We start from the raw sequence: 23287 nt of genomic DNA on the forward strand, positions 1-23287 counted from the left end.
ACCCGACCACAATCCAAATAAAATATGAACTTATCTATATTCATCCCGCGCTGAAAATCAAACATGTGATGATTGTGTACCAGTCTTCAATTTGTTTTGATTTTCTGTATATTTATCGTTGTTATTGCGTCACCAGAATTTTAACTCATAATCCAAATGTTAGTTTTTTGTTTATGTTAAATTCGTTTTCGTACTTATTTTTCATCATTTTTTAAATTTATTAAGTTGTTCTGTTTATCTACAGGAAAATATGTTTCTAACAGTATGCGTAGATTTTCCTTGCGATGCACACGAGCTGAGAAAAGGGCCTTAAAGAAACATATTTGCCTATTAATACAGGGTGTTTATAAAAAAACTTTACAACTTTAAACAATCATAAAACCTTTATTTTTTCACTTACAGCTATGAAACAAAAATTAAAATTTAGGAAATTTTCTCAAGTTTTATTTACATGATAAGAAGTTTACCTAACTTCAATGTGTTTCCCGTTGTTTGCTCGCAAAAAATCAAGTCGACATTCCAGTTCTGACCAAACACGACGCAAAATTGAATGATCTATTTCATCAAACGCTCTCCTGATCCTTTCTCTTAGTTCTTCTTAGATTCTTCTTAAGTTCTTCTCTTAGATCTGGTGGATTTTTTCGGGTCGTTCACAAATGATTGTTGAACACGCCGCACATCTTCATCGCTTACACGGGGTCGACCGTTTCCTCTCTTGTGATTCAAACTGCCAGTGTTCATAAACTTATAGTACCAAGCCCTAATTGTGGGTCTTGAAGGAGGATTCCTATTATATCTTGTCCGAAATCTCCGTTGAACAACAACATCAGATTTCGTTTCAATGAACCACTCCACACACTCCGCTTTGATTCGTGCTTCCATTGCGATGCTAATGAGACTTTTCAATTATTTGTTTTTGTTTACCAAACAACAATGTAAGGCCATCAGCTGATTGAACTGCCAGCTGATTAAAACTTTTTGAGCAGCCCTTTCATGTGGTGTCAATAGGAAACGTTTATGTCCCATGGATCATGAATGGGAGAATGTTAAAGTTGTAAAGTTTTTTTATAAACACCCTGTATATAGATATAGCTAATACTTGTCATACCAATAAGGAGAATAAATAAGCAGACACAAGAAGGATCTTATTTAAGACACATAATTTCATGCAGGCTATTCTAATAGCCAGTGAAATTTATTTTTGTAAACCTCACAAGAGAGATAATAGTAATAATAATCGAAAGTATATAGTAAAATTAGTAGGATTCTGTTAACTGCCGCAAACATTTTATCAGTACTGTTCACCTTCGTACTGTAGTACTGGCTCATCCCTTGCTTTGCTGGATACGTTACACGCACAGATCTGTAGTCTTATGTGGACGGGCAAATGTTAAAAAAATTTTAACAGAGACCACACACCTCTTTGTTTCCCTAGTTGGAACACATAATTCTTCATCCAAACTCTATGGGCCTTGAGAGTCACTTAATTGTATACACAACATATGTAAGCAATATCAGTTGTGTGTTTTAGCTAATTTCCCATATAGGGAATAAGCTATTACCGTAGTACTCATGTAAGACCTGGACCCGGACCGAATTAATTTTTGTTTTGAGATCCCTAGAGGCCAAAAACACCATCCGTTCATTTTTTGTTACATTTTTTTGACAAATTAAAATATGATATTATGGAGCTATTTATGTTGCAAGCGCTAATAAGTGGATGATACTTAAATAATTTGTAGAGAACGGATTGTCCAATTAATTTGTTTGTGGCGTCAAACCATATGTTTATGAGAGTAAGGAATCTGTTACCAATACTAACTAGTGTACATTTTGCTCGAATTCGAGCAATTGCAAGGTACTGGTATTACAGAAATTATTTCAAAAACAATAACAGTAATATTCCCGTGGCGGAGCACGGGCGGTTAACTAGTTTACTACAAAATGAAAACAACCAATAATTATGGTCGCCGGAATAAGGCTGAAACACCTTTGACTTTAAATAATCTAAATATCCATTACATTTTAACCAAATATAAGCCTACCATTGAGTTATATTTCCATTTAACTTGCAATTCCAAGTAGGCTCTCCATTTCAGTGAACTAGACTTACAATTAAATAATGCAGACTTAGGCAGAATAGGTACTGCAATAATTAGGACTTCCATTAATATGAACCGAAGATACCACTGAGTTTAGATGCTGCAAGTAGACATTCCATTGACGTGAACCAGACGTAACATTGACTTAATATACTGCGAATCGGCACTCCGTTTATGGGAATCAAATTAACCATTTCTTTGGATCCTGCAAGTAGACAATTTATTTATGTGAACGATATGTACCATTGAGTTTGTATACTTCAAGTAAACAATTCCTTTAAGTGAACCCGACGTATCATTGACTTTGAATGCCGCAAATAGGCATCTTATTTATGTGAACCAAATGGACCATTGACATTGGATACTACAAGTAAATTTCTCATTTTTGTGAAGCTGGTGTACTATTGATTTAGGATACTGCTACTGCAAATAGACATTTAATTTATGAGAACCAGATGAAACATATATACTTTGAAGTAGACAATACATTAAAATTAGACATTTCATTCATTTGAAACAAAATATATACTAATGAGATTGGATACTGCAAGTATGCATTTCATTTACGAGAAACATATGTAACATTGACTTTAGAAAATTATTTGATTATTATGTCTGATATCTGCTCAATATTGCAAGCAGACAACTGCATTGTACACCTAGTGTAAATTACCTGAAATGTAAAGTTAAAACTGTGAACGTTTCTCATCCAAAGTCCCCGTGCGATCTCTAGTGTTCACTTGGTAATACATGTGTATTACCAAGTATGGGGTGTTTTCAACTCCCCACGTGAGTGTTAACGTTTCGTAAAAAGTACAAGTTCCTGTATAAGGTAATGTTTTTTCTTTTTGCGAAAGACTCTAAAAGTAATGAAAGGACATTTTTTATTTACATTTATTTCGATAACAAACAAGTGTTTTTGACATATAAATAAATTTGTTTGCACAAAACTTGTGTGTATTACGATCCCCCCACCCCTAAAAACTGTTTTTTAGTAGTACATTTTAGGAAAAAATAATACCTTTACCATTCACAGACATAATATAATCTTTTAAAAATTATATATTTTCCGGATAGTACATATGCTAGTTATTCAATATCAAACAGTTCAATGACAAAATACATATTTTTTAATACAACAAATGGTTTATATGCAAAAGTTGATCAAATACACACACAAATTACAATTGGTAAAAGAAATATATTATTTACATTGTATAACTTAAAATAAATAACTCTTTCATATTGGAAACAGTATACAGTAAAATAAACTTAAATAACAACAAAAAATGTTATTTACCAATTATTAGTGTTAATACAATTATAACAAAAATGTAATAACGGGGTGTCAAAAACACCCCACGCGAGTACATACGTTAGTAAAACCCGCGCGAGTAGTTAAAGGTTAAAGTCCCTTTAGCATAGAAGTAAGAAGTATAGCAATTAATTAATCTGTAAGTATATAACAAAATTACATAATCGTTTGACAGGCGACGGTAGGTATATAGATACTGTACAATGGTGCGGCAACGGCTGCTGACAGTATTACAGCGGAGCGGACAGCGCAGGAACTTGTGGCGCTGACTGTACTACACATTCCACTTGGAGATATGAGACTCCACTCAACTTTTGGAGTTATGAGACTCTGGTTTAATTTTACTTGGACTTATGAAACTTTGGAGTTATGATCACTTGCGCTTATATTTTTCTTGGAGTAATGAAATTATCCCTTTTCGGGTACTTGTAGTTGTGAAACTTTGGATTAAATATAATTTGGAGTTATGATCTCTTGGACTTATGAAACTTTGGAGTTATGATCACTTGGAGTTGTGAAACCTTGGAGTTATGAGATGATCCCATTAAAAAAGCAGTGGCGAATCATCTATTACACCCTACATGATTTTACTCGATAACATTGTTCGGCTCGATTTTACAAAACAACCAACAATTATTAATTACACTTTTTCATATGTACGGAACGCCGGTGCGCAAACACCACATTACTCCCGCATCATAAGCAATTTCTCAAAACGGGAATGCCCGGTGAGCGCATTACATAGTTAATTGCGGCGAATCCCGAGTCTGCGATCTGCGATGTCTGCGATACGATCGTCTGCGGCGTAATGCAGTCACACAGTTTATGTTCGTGATAAACCCTGCGATTACCACGCATCCGACTGTTGCCATATCGGCTCAGCACAACCGATTATTACCGAGTCGTAATTAATGATTGATATCGCCTCAGTGAAATCAATTACTCGATAAACACTTCCGATCCGTTAATTACCTCGGTCGCGCCGGTTAGCGAGGATTTATCTGCTCGAAAATTGGACGTCGAGTCGTGTTCACGTGTTGGCGAACAATGATGAACACTCCTGATCGGCGAACACTCACGAACACCTCGACAACTCGTGTTGACTCGCAAATATCCGCGAGATGCGGTAAACGGTGTGGCAGCGCCGCGGGTGCGGTAGGCGCACCTCAGTAGTTGCGCAGAGACTTTACGGTTTCAATTGCGAGTTATGAATCGTGCAAAATAATAACTCCGACTAGACCGAGCATACTTAAGACTGACAAGTGGGCGTGTTTGAGTTATTGTGTCGGTCGATTGATTTTCATGTTGTTGAATTTAAAAAATGTATCTTGATTTATATAGCTTTATGATATAGCTATAATATTGTATCTGACAATGAGGTGCCCAAATAAGATAGATTATGTGTCGGTCAGTTATGCACGATGATAAAACAAATAAAAGCATAGTTGTGTATTTAAGTAAGTTGTAGTTAGCGCAGTTTGTGGGGGGCCGTATTAGAGCACATCATAAGTTCTCCCTTTACTTGAAAAAGGGGGCTCGAATATACCAACTGTGCATTCCGTGTATACGTTGACAAAATCCCTTAATCTTTATGACGATATATTTATCATTTACTAAGAAGGAACTCCTGCAGTAAATGTTATTATGCTTGCAGATTTGAAGGGTTCTTTGAAGTAAGAACATTAAAAAGAGAAAAAAGGTGTATTGCTAAATTTTTAAAATGAGGTCGTCCACCAGATCAAGCTACTATATAACGAAAATAAAAAAAATAAAAAAACACGTGAATAGCATAATGACTCTATACATCCTGATAAAACCTGATTAAACTTTTAAGTAAGCTCAATATTTCTCCTCCTGTTATATTAACAAAATCTACCTAAAATTGATGTCAGATTATTTTCATCGTCACTTTTGGGTGATCCTTGTAGTGACCCATGCAAATATAAGGATTGATTGGGTATATGATTTACACTAAGTGTGGATTTAAGTATAGTTTTAATTTTATTTATAAAATAAATATATTCCGTTTTGTGCAAAGATTATAATAAGCGATTGAAAATTCACGAAGTATACAAGTTTACTGATTTACTACCGGAGAAATAATGCAATTTTAGCACTTCGCAGTTTGCATATGTGATCTAAACAAGCAATCCGCTCTGTTAGAACGATTCAATGACTATATAATACTCAACTGCGTCGTACTGACAACCGGATATGATCCCGGGCGGTCAACTCTATCCCGTGACTCCCACAGGACTCCTACACGCCGCACCTGCCCGCCAGCCTCGTCCCACTGTCACCAGAGCACTTTCTATTGATCGTCTTGCATCAGAGCAGGTCACAGAGTCACATTAGGGATGAGGATGAGTCACTTATGTAACTCGAGTTTTGCAGTTTTTATAATGTACATTAACAGGTTGTTGGATTGGTCGTGCATTAATTGCGCCAAGCCCTCAAATGTTCCCAAAAATGTTCCTTAGTTGCGCCAAGTCCAAGCCAGGTAGTAGTGAGTTGCAGAAGGAATGTTCTTACTTACGTTGTATCCTAACCTATCCATTAACCTGTATAATTGAGTACAGTCAAGGAGGGCCGCCACTTGGTGCAGTTAATTAACGTATCGGGTGGCTCCCTGGAGTAGTTGGCGCAATTCAGGAATACTCGACTACCTTACTCAGGTCAGTTGGCGCAATTAATGCCCACCCGTTGGATCTATAGTTGGAAGCGTCTGACTTGGATTCATATAGTTGTTAAATATATCGGATATCCACGTGAATGAGTAGAGAATCCTTTTTTCACCAACATTACAAGAAACCCGAGATAAGAGGTTCGGCGCTTGGGTATGGAAACGTTCCAGTTCCAGCAATATATTCCCTCGAGAATGATTTTTTTTTTAAACTTGTAAGATATCAATTTTCATTTCCTCTTTCGCTCAAACTAGGCTATCCTGTTAACGAAGAAGAATCTTTTCGAATCATTAAAAACCCTTTACATTTGGTAATAGCTATTTACTTAAAATAAAAAATCGCTTTGTTCATCAAATAGACCCATAAACCTATACATATTATAGGTATAAGAAGAAAGGGTATACACCGTTACTTAAATAATCAGCGTAGACCAGTGAAAAGCGACGACTTCGGTGCAGCCACCTGTTGAAGTCTCCATTGGGGTGAGCGCCCAAGTTTATATTACTACAACTGCTTCTCTATAAATGACTTCCCTCCTGTCAACTGGAGAAACCGTTAGGGTATTTGTGTGACCGGTAAAACTTGTGGCTTTGATATATTATTTTTATCTGTTGCTATTTCACTCCACGGTAATTTACGAGCACTTATAACAGTACATTAAATAAATAATAATCACCCCAGAGAGTGTGATCAAAAGGTCAACGAGTAATTTAACCCTTAAATAATACAACTAATTTATTCGACATTAAAACAATATTGTTATCGGGCATAAAAATAGGCTTCAGATTTTAAATTAGGATGAGATGTCTGCATGTAGTGCCTAAAATTAGTCCGAACCTTCCACCATTTTCATATTGTTGGACATCCCTCCTCCGTACCTTGAATCCCTGATTGAGTGTGCGTGCGTGTGAGTGTGTCCACCTTGCGTGCCATGCTCCTGCCCACTCACCACGAATAAATATAGATTACCATTACCGGAGCTGCAGTGCGCTGTGCACGCTGCACGAGGCTGCGATGCGCTGAAATGCGGCCGATCTCGCAGTTAATAGCGCAACGATCCGCGCAATCCGCCTTAAATTGCTCAATAAATATACAAGTCGAAGCCCCTCCTCGGACCTCAGACTCATAGAAAGGCGATACCTTCGTGGGAGATATTCCTTCTTATTACTGAAGCTTCAGTGCAGATTATGTGGGGGATTGAAATGAATGGTTTTGCTATGTTTAAGGCAAACTTTTGGGCTCCATGCAAAAAAGATCACTCAATCAAGTAAGTAATAAGGTATATGTAGAGTGAAGTGAGTGTGAGTGAATGTTTTCTGTAAAGAAATCCCCGACTCAATTTTAACTGCTAGAGTTTCGATGATTTTTTTTTTATTTCTGAATAATAGATTGATCCTCAACCACTCAATAACTGTCTTTCTTTCATGAAATAGTTTAAAATTTTGTCTTTTAAAATTTTTTAAAGTATTTTTTCAGGTTAAACAGTTTTGTAGGGGTATGTAGATAGACCCTTCTAGCGTTCTTAGTTTTGAATATAGATTTCTTAACAAATTGTGAACATACACAAACTAGATATGCAGTGTCCATTGCCAATGAGTACGTTTTATGTTATGTCTTTTTAAACTTGAATGGTCATCATTCATCAGTTCTTGCCCGATGACAGACACTTGTCCCTGGTTAGGTGTAACCAAGGACATCTGATGATCTCATCATCATCATCATCCATAGCTCAACGGTCACGTGATCGGCAAGCTCAACAATAACAAGAGCAAACCTCTCTACCACACGCTGAGCTACTGTATTGTTCAGTTATATTGTTTGTTTAATCAATTAACTCGAGGAAGATAGACTCTCTTTGAATGCACGATGAACTCTTTTCAGCTATTTACTGTGTAGTCAATGTATGGTATTAAATATACAATCTTATATTTTGAAAACTTCGACCCAAGACATGTGTTTTGGGTGTTACCGGCGAAAGAGAAATAGGAAACCCCATTGGTTAAAGGAGAGGCTTCTGTTAGAAGTTAAAAATAATTGTATTTGTATTATGTGTTAGAGTAATACCAATTCACGACACGTTGATAGTATTTGCAATATGGCTACTACAAATGTGTTTAATTGTTCGGAAGTATGATTATTGTATATTTTATCGCACCCAGCGTTCCTCATGGCAGCATTTTTAATAGACATGTGGCAAAGCTTTATTATTGGAGTTTCTTATTGGACGCTTCACACTAAGCACATAAGTTTAGCTTTAAATCATATTCTACTACCTTACAGTTCGATTTTACTTTAAGAAAATCTCACATATTAAAACATTCTTAGAATGACTATTTATGCGTCTATACAGTAATTTTTGTTCCAATAAACATTAATAATATAATAATTTATCAATATAACGCTGCCTACCACATTTCCTTAGCATATTTCTAATTTTCCGCGACATGTTAACAACATTCTGGGTATAATAACGGTGTTTCACACATTATGTAAATCCCAGATAACTAGTCAAGTCTAGAGGTCTAGTTGCTAGTTCATGTCGACACCCAGTGTAATACTGTTACCAGCACACATGGCCGGGCTGTCATAACTATGTTTACTGGAAACTTATGGTACTGGACCTTTGTAATGTAAATGTACCCGCTATGTGTGTGGTACACCGTTGAAATGCATATCCTGTGTTGGAAACGATCATAGGTTGTACTTACTACGACTTACGTCTCCGGGTTTCATATTTTATTTCCTATATACAAAATGTGTTATTGTATTCATATTTTACGTTTGAATCTTATGAAAGGTATGGTTTAAGATTTGACCGACGAGTTTTTTTATGGAAATTGCAATAAATAAGTTAACGTGCATACCACGCAATAAGAACATTTATGTTGAAAAAAATAATATAACAATCAGTGTTTAAAACGCAAAAATATTTTGTTATCACTATTTTAGTGGTACAACAAAAATATAAACAGATAAAGTTATTTTATTGATCGTATAATCATGATGATCATGATCATCGTCATCGTCAAATCATCTGATTGGTCACCTGAAGACAATTTCAATGTCAGTTTCGTTTGAGTCATGCAGAGGACAAGTAGTGGTTGGTTGTTTACCATTTTTCTCATGTTAACCAATTTTGAGTTTATACAACCAAACATAGCTAGAATCAAAATACGATCCCCCCCTTGGTTAGTTTAAAATTAGCTACAGTTTTATAATTGCAATGGCGTGTCTACTTCTAAAGATATAACTAAGTTATAACTTATCCGCAAACTTCTGCGATAAGAATTCCACCTCTTGTTCCACGGTGTTGTACGTAAAACCTAACTACACTGGTTACTTGCGGTCATAAAATTCCGCACCATTATTGGGGAGCTAACTACCTGATGCACGATACGACGATTTTGCGATCGATATATCGATGTTTACGACGCGATTCGGTGTTCGATAACTGCGAGTCACTGAGCGCAATTACAGCACATGCGCAGAACGTGGCCGCCGGCGTCATACTCCTACCGTGAACTATCGGGTGCGACTTGTGTTGTGACTGCAGTGTAATACAGTTGTTTTGATGTACATGTACAATTTTCCTAGTTTACAAGAAATCTTTCAGGTTATAATAAATACTGGTATTGATTTTGTTTGAAACATTTTGGGATTTTTAATAATTTTTCTATTGCAAAGAAATATTGAAAAAAATCCGGTTCCATCAGTTTTTAAAATTGAAATCCATGTGAGTAGTCCCTGAGCTGTTGGACATGATGTTGGACTAAATTACTTACGTAATCCCGTCACAGCTCAATAAAATATGTCAATTCAGGGCATGTTTCGGTGTTAAAACACCATCGCATCAGGTACATGTAGAGTTGATCAGTAGATAACATTGAAAGGTTAACTACTGATCAACTGTACTCAACTGCGCCAAAAGTACTTTTCCACCATACCTCAATTGTTCACTATACCTCATTATACATACATACATTATCATGAATCCGAGTTAATAACTTCACAATCATTTTTCATAAACGCATTTTTGAACTGTGTTAATTATAAACTGATTGACTACTGATTCCGGGAGGAAATGTAAAATACAGTCTTCTAGACTGCTTTTTTGAGTGAGAACAGTGAACGGTCTGCAATTGTTGTACTGTCGTCACTGTGATATTACTTCGGTGTCCACAACTTCACCTATTACTAGTATTCATACACAGTTGATTACTAGATTACAAGATTTAATAGGTTGAAATGTCTTAATTTATCTAGGTTTGGACCATTGGTCCTTGCTTCGCTCTTACCATTAGACACAGACAGTCGGAACCTACAGATTTAATCGAATTCTAAAATACATTATGTAGTTAGCTTCTTGATATCCTCTGACCGACTCACATGTTCTGCAAGGAAACTGTATACTAGATAATAACAAGTTGCAAGCAAGTCTGGCCAAACAAAGTAATACATCTTGGTGCCCTGAATGTCTCTATCTCTAGGCAGGAATTAATTGACACCTGATGACTGCCCGTGGACACTCGTGCTGTGTACAGGAAGCCTATAAATATGCTAATTCATGCGAGTATGCAAATCTATAGTTTTTACTCTTGATTTTGTCTCACTTGTCGCGTCGGATGTAAGAACCTAGCGGTTTGGCATCGGATAAGAGAACAAGATAGTGATGAGTGGTGAAAAAGTAGGAGCGAGCATTTCCGTTGTACTTGTCAGGACTGCAACAGTGTAGTTTATTTACGTCTTGTGGTTAATTATCAAATGAGATTTAACACTGATTTGTGGATGTTTCGTTTACTATCATTTGACCTTTAACACTGATTCGTGGATGTTTCGTTTAGATAACAATTCAAAGTAGTTAACTGAAGCAGGGGTGTTTTGTAGATTGTTTACTTGTATGTATGAAGAAAAAGTAAAGAGTAAATCTTTGTTGTTTTAGATGATTTTGCTATACTGTCATCATGTTGTCCCTGTTGGAGACCAATAGTTCAGAATCTCGAGATTTATTTTCAAGCCGAACACCAAGTTGTTTACAACCCTCTTGCCCGGTATTATCTGTATCTATATTTGACATGACTCAGAGAATCCGGGGCTGGAGATATTATCTATTTTACTTATCTCAACAAATCATTTCAAAATGCTGGTTCATAGAGACCATTGTTCATCAGTCGAGACTTCATTTGGGGGCAGGATCTAGAACGCGACAGTGTTCTTTAGGCCATACTCAACTGGTGATTATAAGTCAAACATGAGCCCTAACTGAATTAATTAATTTTATGCGGATGTTATCTATAACATCCTAAATTAAGCATGCTTTACAAACTCTACCTTGTGCTTGTGCGTTGTGTTAAATCGTATAGTTTGAAGAGTGATGTAAAATATCAAGAGACGATTTGACTGCAGCTCAGCTCCCGCGGCGGTCTGTGCGCAGGTCGCAGATTATTCTCCGGGTAATAATATTTTTCCTCGGACACTCGGCGTAAAAGTGATGGCCACCGGTGGTCTTTGTGTTGTGAAACAGACCAAGTGGCAATTATCGGGCCAACCTTCGGCGTCCATTCACAGCAGAACAAAGCAGTCAAATGTCAGCCGTTGCTCAACACTTCTCTGAATCACTTATCTTGCTGAGAAATGACGAAAGTGATCAGTAAAAATTACAACGAATCGATGTTTGACGAGATAAAAACCGATAAGTGCTGGATGAACGGAATTCGGGGATTGGGGGAATAATCTCCAAGCGAATTTACCTATCAATATATTGTACGATGGGCAATTTATTGCTATATAGTATTTCTAGTATATATTTTAATAACTTTGTAATATATTGATTATTTTTTATCTAATTTGAATAAACGTGCCAACCAGTGTTAGAAATCTAGGGAGCGAGCTGGTGCTCGAAGTCACGGGTTAAAATCCAGCTAATCCCGGGATTTTATCCATGTGATAATGTTGTAACCCTTTAGTATTGGCACTAGCTCAGAGTATTTTTTTTATTACTCTGAGGTACTAGCCTGTGGTAATGTGTAAAGCAGTTCTGGACTAGAAAACTAACGTCCTAGGATGTGAAGGGGCATAAAATAGTGTGGGAAATCTATGTACGTGTTCACTAACCGTAATTAAACTACAGGGGGTTTTGTACTCCAAAAAGTGTTTTAAAATTATCCACAATGCTTGTTCCTAAGAAGCAAACCCTAGCAAATTCACCAAACTGATTTTCTTTCATTTTTTGGCGGTATAGAATTTTAGTGTATACAGGGTGTCTCACGAAGAGGTTTAAAAGTTTTATTTTGTATTTCTTGCTCATTTATAGACGGAACATTTTGAAATTGTACACAATTTATAAAGTAGGTTTAAAAAATATTTATGGAAAATTTCAGTTTCCTAGCTCTTATAGAACCAAGATAGTCACATATTGAAAATTTTTTATTAACAAGACTAATTATAATAAATTAATAAATTAAAATAATTTATGATTTTTTAAACTGATTATGGATCATGGTTTGAATAGGCCATAATATATAATGTACTCTACTTTTTGGTTTTTCACTAGGCTATGAAAAAGTTTTCCTAGTTGCTAGTTTCCTGAACAGAATCCTTAATTCCCTAGAATGTTACAATACGAATATTTTACAAAACCTAAAACAACATTTTCAATGTTTTTATTCGTTCAATATGCCACCATTTTGTTTTTACAAGGGTTAGGAATCAGAAATTTTCCCAGAAAATCTTTAAACCCTACTTTAGAAATTGTGCAAAGTTTCAAAATGTTCGGTATACAAATGGGCAAGTAATATAAAATAAACATTTAAACCTCTTCATGGGACACCCTGTATATTATTTTGTAAAGATCTCGTTTATGAAATAATCAATGGGGCAACTAGACATTCGCTGAATATAAAGAAAGGCGTGTTGTGAGGGGGACGAAGGGGACGAAGTTGGCTTTATAGAGTACCAGAGAAATGTTATTTGAAGTGTGGACTTTACAAACCGAGCATGAAGAAGATGAGTAAAGCCAATTGTAGATAGCAAATCCATTTGATGTTGATTATTCTTCTTGCCATCTCATAATATAATAATAATGTATACTTTACCAGATGGACTGTAAGCAGTCAAAATCATAATTAAAAGTCAAATTAGACAAAAAATCTAAAAATATATAAAAAACACCTACTTAACGCACGTGCTACATTAAAAAAAATGTAGTGAAAGGAACAAACGTATTCATATTCAATCTAAGGAAAACACCTGCCATAGTTAAACCGCAGCTGGAAAACTGGTGTATTAAATTACATGGCTACAATACGCCGAGATACAAAGAAGAAGATATGCGTATAATGCGGTGTTAAATATGAAGTAGCGGGTTTTTATTTTATGTAAATGCTTTGCAACAGACGACCCCACATGGTCTAGTGATAAATTCCACGGGAATACCTACACGGACCGCGGTTTTGGCGGGCTGGACACAAGAACTGGTTAGTTTAGAGGTTAGTTAGTTAGCAGACATTCACCCACGGGTTTGATAGTTTCTCTCGCATGTCCTCTAGGATATTGGACAGTTTGTATGTTAAAACATACCAATGCGTTAATTCAATAAACCTCAGTCACAATTTGTGGGGGAGTTAAGTCAAGTGATTATTTTAATGGTACCTACTAGAGATACTGTAGTTTAAAGTAATGTTAGTAAGGAATTCAGTTAGTGAAATTAACGTTTTAGTAATGTTGACTGGGACGGGTGGCGTCGTCCTGTAATCCAACTACTAGGAGGTTACGAATTGTGGATATTTTGAGGCATGTAGGCCTACTGTGGATGCGATACTCCCCGGTGTGGATTAACGTACGCACGAGTTAGTACTACGACTATCCGCAGTACTATCCTGAAAATTAGTGTTAAACACATTGTGTTTAAACACATTGTGAACACATTGTAATTAAACACATTGTGTTAATTAAACACATTGTGTGTTGTTAAACATTGTGTTGTGTCATGAACAATACTAATATTGATAAATAACCTCTTACAGTAAATACAAAAAAAAAAACGTACAGTAATCAAATATTACAACAATAATTCACGTACTGAACGAAAAATATGTTCCGATGTTCACTCCAATCTTCCTGGAGACCCCAAGTATCGTTCAACTTAAAAACAGAATAACAGATCAATAACAATCGTGCAATAATTCTCAACTAATTAAATAATAGTTTCATAATGAGAAGAACAACTAGTGTCCCATCCACCAAAACAGAACATTTTAAGCGTCTTGCATGGTATTTTTTTCAAACTAACTTGCATTTCCTCCATATCTGCTTTTCCTAGCAAGGAGTGTTTACTATCTCTAGCCTACAATAACTGTAATTCTTTCTAACGTCCCGACAGCACGTGGATGGTATATATTTAACGTATAATTAGCGTCCAGTATCATATCAAGATCTACATAAACATCCTCTGTCACTTCCTGAATCCCAGAGTAGGTTGTCGTACACGGTCCTTCCTCCGTATCGAGTATCCTATTCCTACATCGTCCAAAGACCTCGTGTCTTCAATCTTCAATAGTGAATTCAACTAATGTTCGTGAAGAAAAATCTGTATCTGTATAAGTCTCACGGTGTACACTAGGCAGACAATAAGAACTCCAATCTTAACTTTTGATGTAATATACAGTAAGTGCCTGGATATAAACCTTAAGTCGGCTAAAAGGTAATAGTTTTTCAAATGCATTGTACCGTGCACATTTCTACACTCTACTGGCCTATAACCTATGCTCAGTAACTTATTAATCACGAGAAAATATTTTGAAAGATACACATTACATGGGTTCTAATTTGTAATACAGTAGATCCAACTGTGTGTAAGGAGAAAATATGTTTAAGTAAATCGATATAAAAAGTTCTGTAAGTGTGATACTTGGAAAATATACGATTTGGGTATTTGTCTTAAACAGATCAATAGCTTCCCATGTACAAATAAATCAACTCCTTACATTCTAGACAAAAGTTGCCTAAAAGCTTCGAAGTGAACCTGATTTCATAACTCACCGTTAACGAACCTCCTTCACTTAATTGTAGTGAAGACTGAGGAGAGTCCATTTGCAATCCAAATCCAGTCCAAGTCGAGTTATAGTGGATACGGCGACATAAACCAAGGAGGTCCGCAGGCTCTAGATCTGGTTTATCCTGAGTTTTTTGAGGTTTGGGGTGCCTTACGCCATCCTCAGCCAGAGCAAGTCCTGTTTTAGTTTTTTATTTGCTTTATTTTGTATTCACCAACGCAATGGAGGTTTTAATATATTTTGTATTTGATTTTGGGATACTGAAGCAGTCATTCCATTTATTTATTATGTCACTGTTTTTTAGGTTAAGTACTGTCTTTGTATTAAAAGTACCTCTGGACTTAAATAAATAAGAAATGTACCATCATTACGCAACAATCTTGCTGATTAATTTCTTAGTGAACATTTCTCTGGAATAAAAATCAGCACACAATTTAACAGCATTACATAAAACTCTTGTTTAAGTGCTATTGATTAGATTACATCTAGACCAAATTTAACAACGGAATTGAATAGCATTTACGTAACAGTCTTGTTGATAAATGCACTTTTATTGACCATCGCTCTAACTAAACCCTAGACTTCAGTGTAGACGAAATGTAATAGCCATCTGTTGAAACTGTCATCGTCTGCACTTGTATTACGAGCCGGGGACCACTCTCGCCATAACAGTTGCTCAGTTTTCATACACAAGTAGGGCACTGCAGTAAAGGAGTTTTTAGGTGATTTTCCAAACCACCTTCACTCTGCTATCTGATCTCCAAAAACGGACTTGATTGTATCATTAAGCGTTGGATTGTATGGTCCTCGGATTGTGTTATCGTTGTTTTTGCTGCAACGACTTCACCGCCTTTACGTTTGATTTCACCTTCGTAGTCAATTGTTCCACATTTCAGTCAGTGTTTCCTGTTAATCTCGTTTAAGAGAAAGGCTCAGTGGTGTCTGTATGTTTCACTGTGGTTTGGTACAAGTTGTGCCTTGTGGGACGATGTTTGACACTGATAAGAAATTAAATGGTAAAAATAGGCAAGTACTGAATCTTTCAATGGAGACGTTAACGGTAATAGGTTTAAAACGTGTTTCTTGGTTTTATTCCTGATACTCCAAGTGATGTGGGCAAAAGTGAATGATATTCTAAGTTGTTAATACACATTATCATCCTCTTACTTCCTTTAGGAAGTTCGAGGATTTGGATTTCAGAGATTGTATAGAGCACCAGGCCAAACACCATAAAGAACAACTAATCTAAAAACATATGTATACTGATGAGAGTTAATGTTTAATAGTGAGATCTAAAAACTTTACTTTCCAATTTTCTGTAATTTAATATGTATATGGGTCATGGATTTTTGACAACTGTTTGTGAGATGTTTTAAAAATATTTTGAACTGATTGACAAAGCTAGATGCTAAATAATATTTTCAAAAACTATCTCAATTTCTACCACAAAAATAAAACCAACATTGTATACTTGTAAAATATATACTGCATTGCACAAAATTGGAGTTGTTTTAGCAAAAATTCTTTAGAGTGTGCTGTTATCAAAAATAATTGCTTTAATATATGGTAGATTTTGATGGGAACGATTTTATCTGACCATAGATTAAATACCACAAATAAAGTCTTGTAAATTTATCAAGACATAATTATATTTTTGCCTACAATAAAAGGAAAATGGTGGTTTTGAAAATATATACGCAGAAGAAAAGTGAATTTATGAACTGTTGGAAGAAACATGGACTTTTACGAAACCTGTGAAATGAAATATCATATTTAAAACTGTTTTATTGTTTGTTTAGTTTGCAAAACTCAGCTTTTTTTAACCCTCTCCTAGTGTACAGTTTCCTGAAACGCGGTTAAATGTGGCCTTATGTAATAAAGATCAAAATTGTTGAACAGTTCGCATTGCGAATGGTTAATAAACCCCGGTTTGGAGTTGTCGGAGCAAGATTTAAAAAAGTCTTTTAAGTGTGATTCAACTTTTTTAAAGTACTTCTAACCTTGGATATAAACTTTGCTTATGTTTTAGTGCACGCAGTATGCAAGGATCAAGCAAATTTTTACAGGGTGATTTTGAGTAAATGGCTTTGTGTTAATATTGTTATTAATTTTGTTGAAATTTCATTATATTTTATCACATTTTCTTTTTATTTCCAGCAAGACCTACCGCTATTGATTCCGTAGTATCAGCTAGTCACACCTAAAAGTTGCAATTTAATCAGTAATAGTTTCCAGTTTTCATAATTTAAAATCACTCAGTACGCGCACACTCTGAACCGCGTCTCGCTAGAGCTGGTCTGCTACAGTATTTCATAGTCCAAGACCAGTTTGTTCCCTCGTAGCTGTGTGTTCATCTGGAATAGTTTTACAACATTAAAACTCGTGATTTATCGTGTCTTGGACAAATTTACACCGACAAACAATCAGTTTAGGATCCCTTCTCTAATAAAGATATCACAGCGTTCACGTTCTACCCCGGGGCGACGAGGCTGTATTGCTGTATTGCAGTATTGCCAACGTTAACTTGCATGTTTTATTCACTAAATAGAGTTTCGCAAGTTCACAGTTCAGTAAGCAATTGTACTCGAATGATTTGTTGTATTTCAGTGCTGTTTTATTACCCTATCATGCCTTATTGTAGTTGGTCAATGTCGAGCTGTAGTCTTGCTCACATTGTCATTGTGCTACAAACGTATTCGAATATGCTTCATACTGTAGGATACCGTGTGCATGTCTGTGTTTTTAGTTTTAGTTAAATAACTTACCAAACTCATGGTACTGATTAGATTAAGGACAAAATAAATGTTCATTTTACCAAGGTGTAACTTAAAACTGATCCTGCATTCTTTATTCTAGTATATTTGTTTTATAGTAAAACCATTTTACCGACGCTCAATAAATTAAAGTCATAGAAAAATAGTTATTTTATCCACTTGTATATTTAAAAACGTATACCAGATTTTTTTGTATATTACTTTCAGTAAGTTAATTAATTGCAAGAAACTTCATGTGAAATCAATGTTAATTGTGGTATATGGCGATTTCATTCGACTGTGTGTTTAAAAATGTATGGATTATGTCCATCAATTCAATTATCAATTATTTATTATTTAAGATGGGTACGTCACTATGTGCGTATTTTAACCCAAATATGATGAAGGATGAGTGTATAGGATGAGTGGCGCGATCTTGTAGTCTTGTTAGTGACTATAAGGCTGACACATTCCTTAGACACAGCCGTTAATTGATAGCCCATACAGCTAAGGGACCTACAGTTTATAGTGGAATCCGAACCACATGTTTATTAAAAATTCATTTTATTCAAAGTTTACAATTTATTCAGGATTTCATTTGAACCGGAGTATAATGTTAACACACGTTAATTCGTAGTAAAGAGTTGCAAAACGAATTGTTGCCAAAAATAATAGAATCACTTTAAAACCATGACGAGCGAAGTGATCTCAAGGTTAAATCTTCCTAAATCCTCTTGTACTATCAAGGCAATGCACTACGTGGGAACCTCTTTGCTGAACACTAATACACATTGCGCAGCAGTAAGTTAAGTTTGCTTATTACTTTCACGCACGCATCTATTACCTACGTAAGTTTGCAATATGCGCTTTCTTTATTGCATTACACGAAGACTTTCTCACAATATAACGTAGAATTTACTCCTTGAATTATCACGTGTTTATGGTGGAATTAGTTGATAAATGTCAGCGTTTTCTGTGACCTCGGTGGCTTTACTTGCGCTTTGGGGGGAACACTCCAAAAATGTATAACGTTTCTTCGTTGTGTCGTTTAATCAGATCTGCCTTGTTTAATATTTGGTTCCGGACCTAAGTTTTAGCTGAAACACTTACTCTCTGATGAACTGTTTTTCTTCAGATAGTTTTTTTTTTCAATTTCCCCGATGGATTGATCTGATATTCAACGCATACACTTCCAGCGTGAGTATATTGCGGTCTATGAGTGAAATTTCAAATGATTGCTTTGTTTCAGAGGAAAATCAGCTGGTTCTATGTGCAGGATGAACAATTTTGATTTCAGCTGAGGTTTTTCGATACGGACGAGAGCATTATATTTACAGTATTGGCTGTCAGCTGTCATGCCGAAACGTCACTCTCTTCTCTTGAGGGAAACACCATTACCGCAAAGATACGAAGTGTAGCCATCGGGGTTTGTGGTGTAGTGGCTCATTTCGTCCGTATCGAAAAACCGCGGCTGATATAAAAATTCTCATTTATTAAAAGCCTAATGATGAAGGACAATTATTGTGTAGTATTAGTATAGAGTGCATGAATGTTTAAACTTCCCAAAAATCAATCAGATACGTGTTATCCCGGTAATTGAACCCGTGACCTCTAGACTACAGCAAGCAGTCCCCTCGGATGGCCTGCGGACTTGGTCCTTTAGTCCCTTGTTTATGTGTAGTAACCTCAACAACTCCTCTAGAATGGATTTGGTTTGCAAATAGACGACTCTTCTCTGTAATTAACTGAACGTTCGTTAGCCGTGAAAGATGCGTAGTTGATACCGCATCTATGCGTAGTTGATACCACATCTACTGAATACGATGGCATGTATTTGCTGAATACGATGGCATGTATTTGCCAATAAAATGTAAGAGTAATGGCTGATAGTCTTAAACAAACATGTGCATAAAAACTGTTTCATCTGACGTTAAAATTTGATGCTAAATATTATTTTCTTTAGTGAAAATTAAAACTCGCATTTTACTGCGGTGGAATTAGCAAGGCTCTTTTTGACCTGTATCTTGAAATTCAAGGGGTCTAAACCTTAAAGTGTAGGTGAGCCATAACAAGGATGTGTATTTTATGTAACTCGTTCAATATTTTCCCGGACTAACAAGGATCTCGAAACAGATAACGCAATTTGTACAAACCCAACGAGGGAAACTCGATAAGATCGGACCAGAAACACCGCGCGACCTTATCGACAAAAATCATTAGTAGCTCTTAAGGACTGGCCGTAAATTTCGGATATAATCGTTAAAACCGAATCCGAGGTCCAAACACGCATAAACTTCATCTTTAATAGTGTCCATTTGCATTCGCGTTCGGACACTTTTGTACTCTATGCAAATAGCCGGTGTACTGTGGGGTATCGAACATTCCCGTTCGTAGGTGATTTACATACAGGGGACGCGATATTTCCCGGATACGATCTTAGATTTTATCGCCCGTTCTAGTTATTGCTGACGGAGAATAACTTCATTACGGCATTCCTACAACCAATTTAACGGCGAATCGAATGCGGCGGTCGATCGTTAAAGGGTTAATGTTGACCCGTTAGTGGGCATGTGTTGGTGGTGTTGGTTTGTCCACTGAGACAGGTTTACTAACGATTTGTTCCGCAATTAGTACTATTAATTGATTCCAGGCGAGACGAATACCGAAATTTCGGGTGCGGGGAACGTTAATAGTAAAATTGGCTCTTGAAAAAGCATGAAGGATTCTAGAAAAATATGTTGTGTAATATTACTTTTAAGGTTTTTGTGAAAACTTGATTTCATTTCACAAGAGAAAAATCTTAACTTAGCGTACTATATAACCAATTAGTGTCTGTGATTATACTAAAGACAAAATTTTTTTGACATTTCCACGTCTAGACTTACACCCTGTAACCGCCACCGGGTTGTAAATTAGTTTGTGTGGCCATGCATTTTGCCCTTTTGTGTTATGTAATCTTACGTGTATATGTGTTACTTATTTTTCAAGACTCATGACGACCTCCTAGGAGCGATTTTACGTCCCGCTTGACAATAAAAGGCATCGTAACCGGTTGCCTTAATAACGAAGGATTAGGGACTTAAACGGAATAAGGGTAACTTAACCTCTTGTATAAAATTTCCACGCTTAACGAAGACTCTCGATGCATTAAATCATACACAAATACATGAAAAATGGATGCAAATGACTATTCTGAGCAATAGCCTGCCAGGTACAGGAATTGTCATATATTGTTACCGCTCAAGGATTTTCACCAACGCCATTGATACACTGTCAACAGTAACGGCGCATGGCAAATTATTAATTTATCGCCGTTTTAATTGCGCATAATTGCAAAACAGGCACAAGTTATGTTACAGATATCATTTACAACGAGTGCTTTACATTAAACAGTCTGGCCATTAAAAATAAATTGTACCCCTATATGTTCTGCTGGCTATAAAAATGACGATTAGAACTAAAAAAATAAATCATCCTACGGAGATTAATGGGTGTACAAGTATTCCAGTAGCGGTTGGGTGTGTCATTGCCACCTACTGGGTAATTACTGTGTAACACACGGAAAACAAGGAGTGGAGACAAACTAACATCCGGCACGGTGGACCATTTTAAAACTCCAAATCAAATTCAGTCCGATATGATCGAGTTAAAAACATTTGCAAATCTTGATACAGCACTGACCACCTGTAGGCGTTGTATTTATGGAAGTCTAACTCATTGGGAATTTCGAATTCAAATGTACGATTAGTCAACGGCTAATGTGATTTAGCAGGATCACTTAAACTGTCGAACTCCATAATCAACGGCGGAAAAAGTTTATTGTTCCGCTCCCGTTCGAGCAAAAAGTCGGCCACTGTGATTATAAAATTAGAGGCACAACTGCAACGGTTGTGAAACTGTTGCAATGCAATGTGGTCGGAGACCTGGATCGGAACGTTTTTTGTTGAATATAAGTAATTGTCTGTACTTGTTCTTTCACCCGAACAGTTAGTAGCTATAAAATTGGTTATAAGAACTGTTATGTTACATTTATTTTATTAGTTTCCATTATTGTAATGTGTTCAAAGTCAAATTAAATTAAAACCATAATTTAAAATACACTTTAGTTTCACGCAACCGAACCATTATTTGTGTACCGTAGGTTTTTTCTAGTATTCGTGGCATCGATATTATGTTGAGGTAGTTTAGTTTTGCATGGTCATGTGATTTTCACAAATTTCTCCAAAATTCAAATTCTAGTTCTCATGGAACCGAACATGTTAACCATCAGTATTTAGTTTTCACTCAAAGACTTGTGGACACTACTAAGTAGAAATCCCATCCATGGACCAGTAGTACAAATCCTATTTCTGGTTAAAATCATCGATGTATTATAATCTAACTATATCGTTAGACTACATCGATGGTTAAGTAGAAGGTACAGTAGTTGAATGAATTACTCATAGAATGCGCCACAGTCTAAAATGCTATTTTCTGTCATTGTTTTTGTTACTGAAAAAGCAATATGGCATAAAAATATATTTTAGCAATTAGCTAAGACGTCAGTCATATCAGTTTGACTTAATAAAAAAGTTGGCATAATTTTTTGTAATGAAATGTATGGACAACATGAAACATGAAATTTACAAATTCAACAAGGCCAATATACAATAATTTTATTTATTTTATAAATATGTATTTATTTTATTAATAATAATATTATAATTTTTTGTAAAAAATAATTTATTGAAATCAGCACACTCTGTCGTGGCTCAATTCAGCAACATCCGTCAATTTGGATTAACAAACTATTATGGTGACAACTTAACGTGGGGATGGAATTTCTAGTTCTATCAAGCTATAATTCTTAGGTTGTACAGGTCTGGTATTATGTTTGTATGCCTGCAGAGGTAGCATTTTGATTTTAAACAATTTAATTTTTTGATTTAATAATACAAATCGTTAAAAATAGACTTACAAAATTCAAAGGATATTTCAATCGATTCTGCAGTGTGCACATTGATCATAATTGTCTCAATAATGCCTCTGCTCTCTGCGTAAGAAATGATTCACAAATAATGTCACTCAATCACTCCAAAGTACAAAAGGCACCTGTTTTTGATACTCCGACCAATAATTTGATCAGCACACTTAATTTCACCACAGATGAAATCAAAAGCGCAAGATCTCAGTTGCATCCCTAATAGAATGCTGACCCTGGTCAAATTCCTCCTTCTTTGTTGCTGTGATATTTTGACTGCGCCTCTTCAATGAGTTAACAATGCTCTCTCTCATGTGAGAAATTCCCTCAATGCCTCTGGTAATTTTGTTCCGGTGTCTAAATCTGGTGATCCCACTGACTTAAAGAGTTACATCACGTAATAATTTTATTTTTATCTGCAAT

This window comes from Macrosteles quadrilineatus, unplaced genomic scaffold (assembly GCF_028750875.1).
Source record: "Macrosteles quadrilineatus isolate MER2022 unplaced genomic scaffold, UCM_ALF_1.0 Scaffold_3__2_contigs__length_128488019, whole genome shotgun sequence".
NCBI classification, from domain to species: domain Eukaryota; kingdom Metazoa; phylum Arthropoda; class Insecta; order Hemiptera; family Cicadellidae; genus Macrosteles; species Macrosteles quadrilineatus.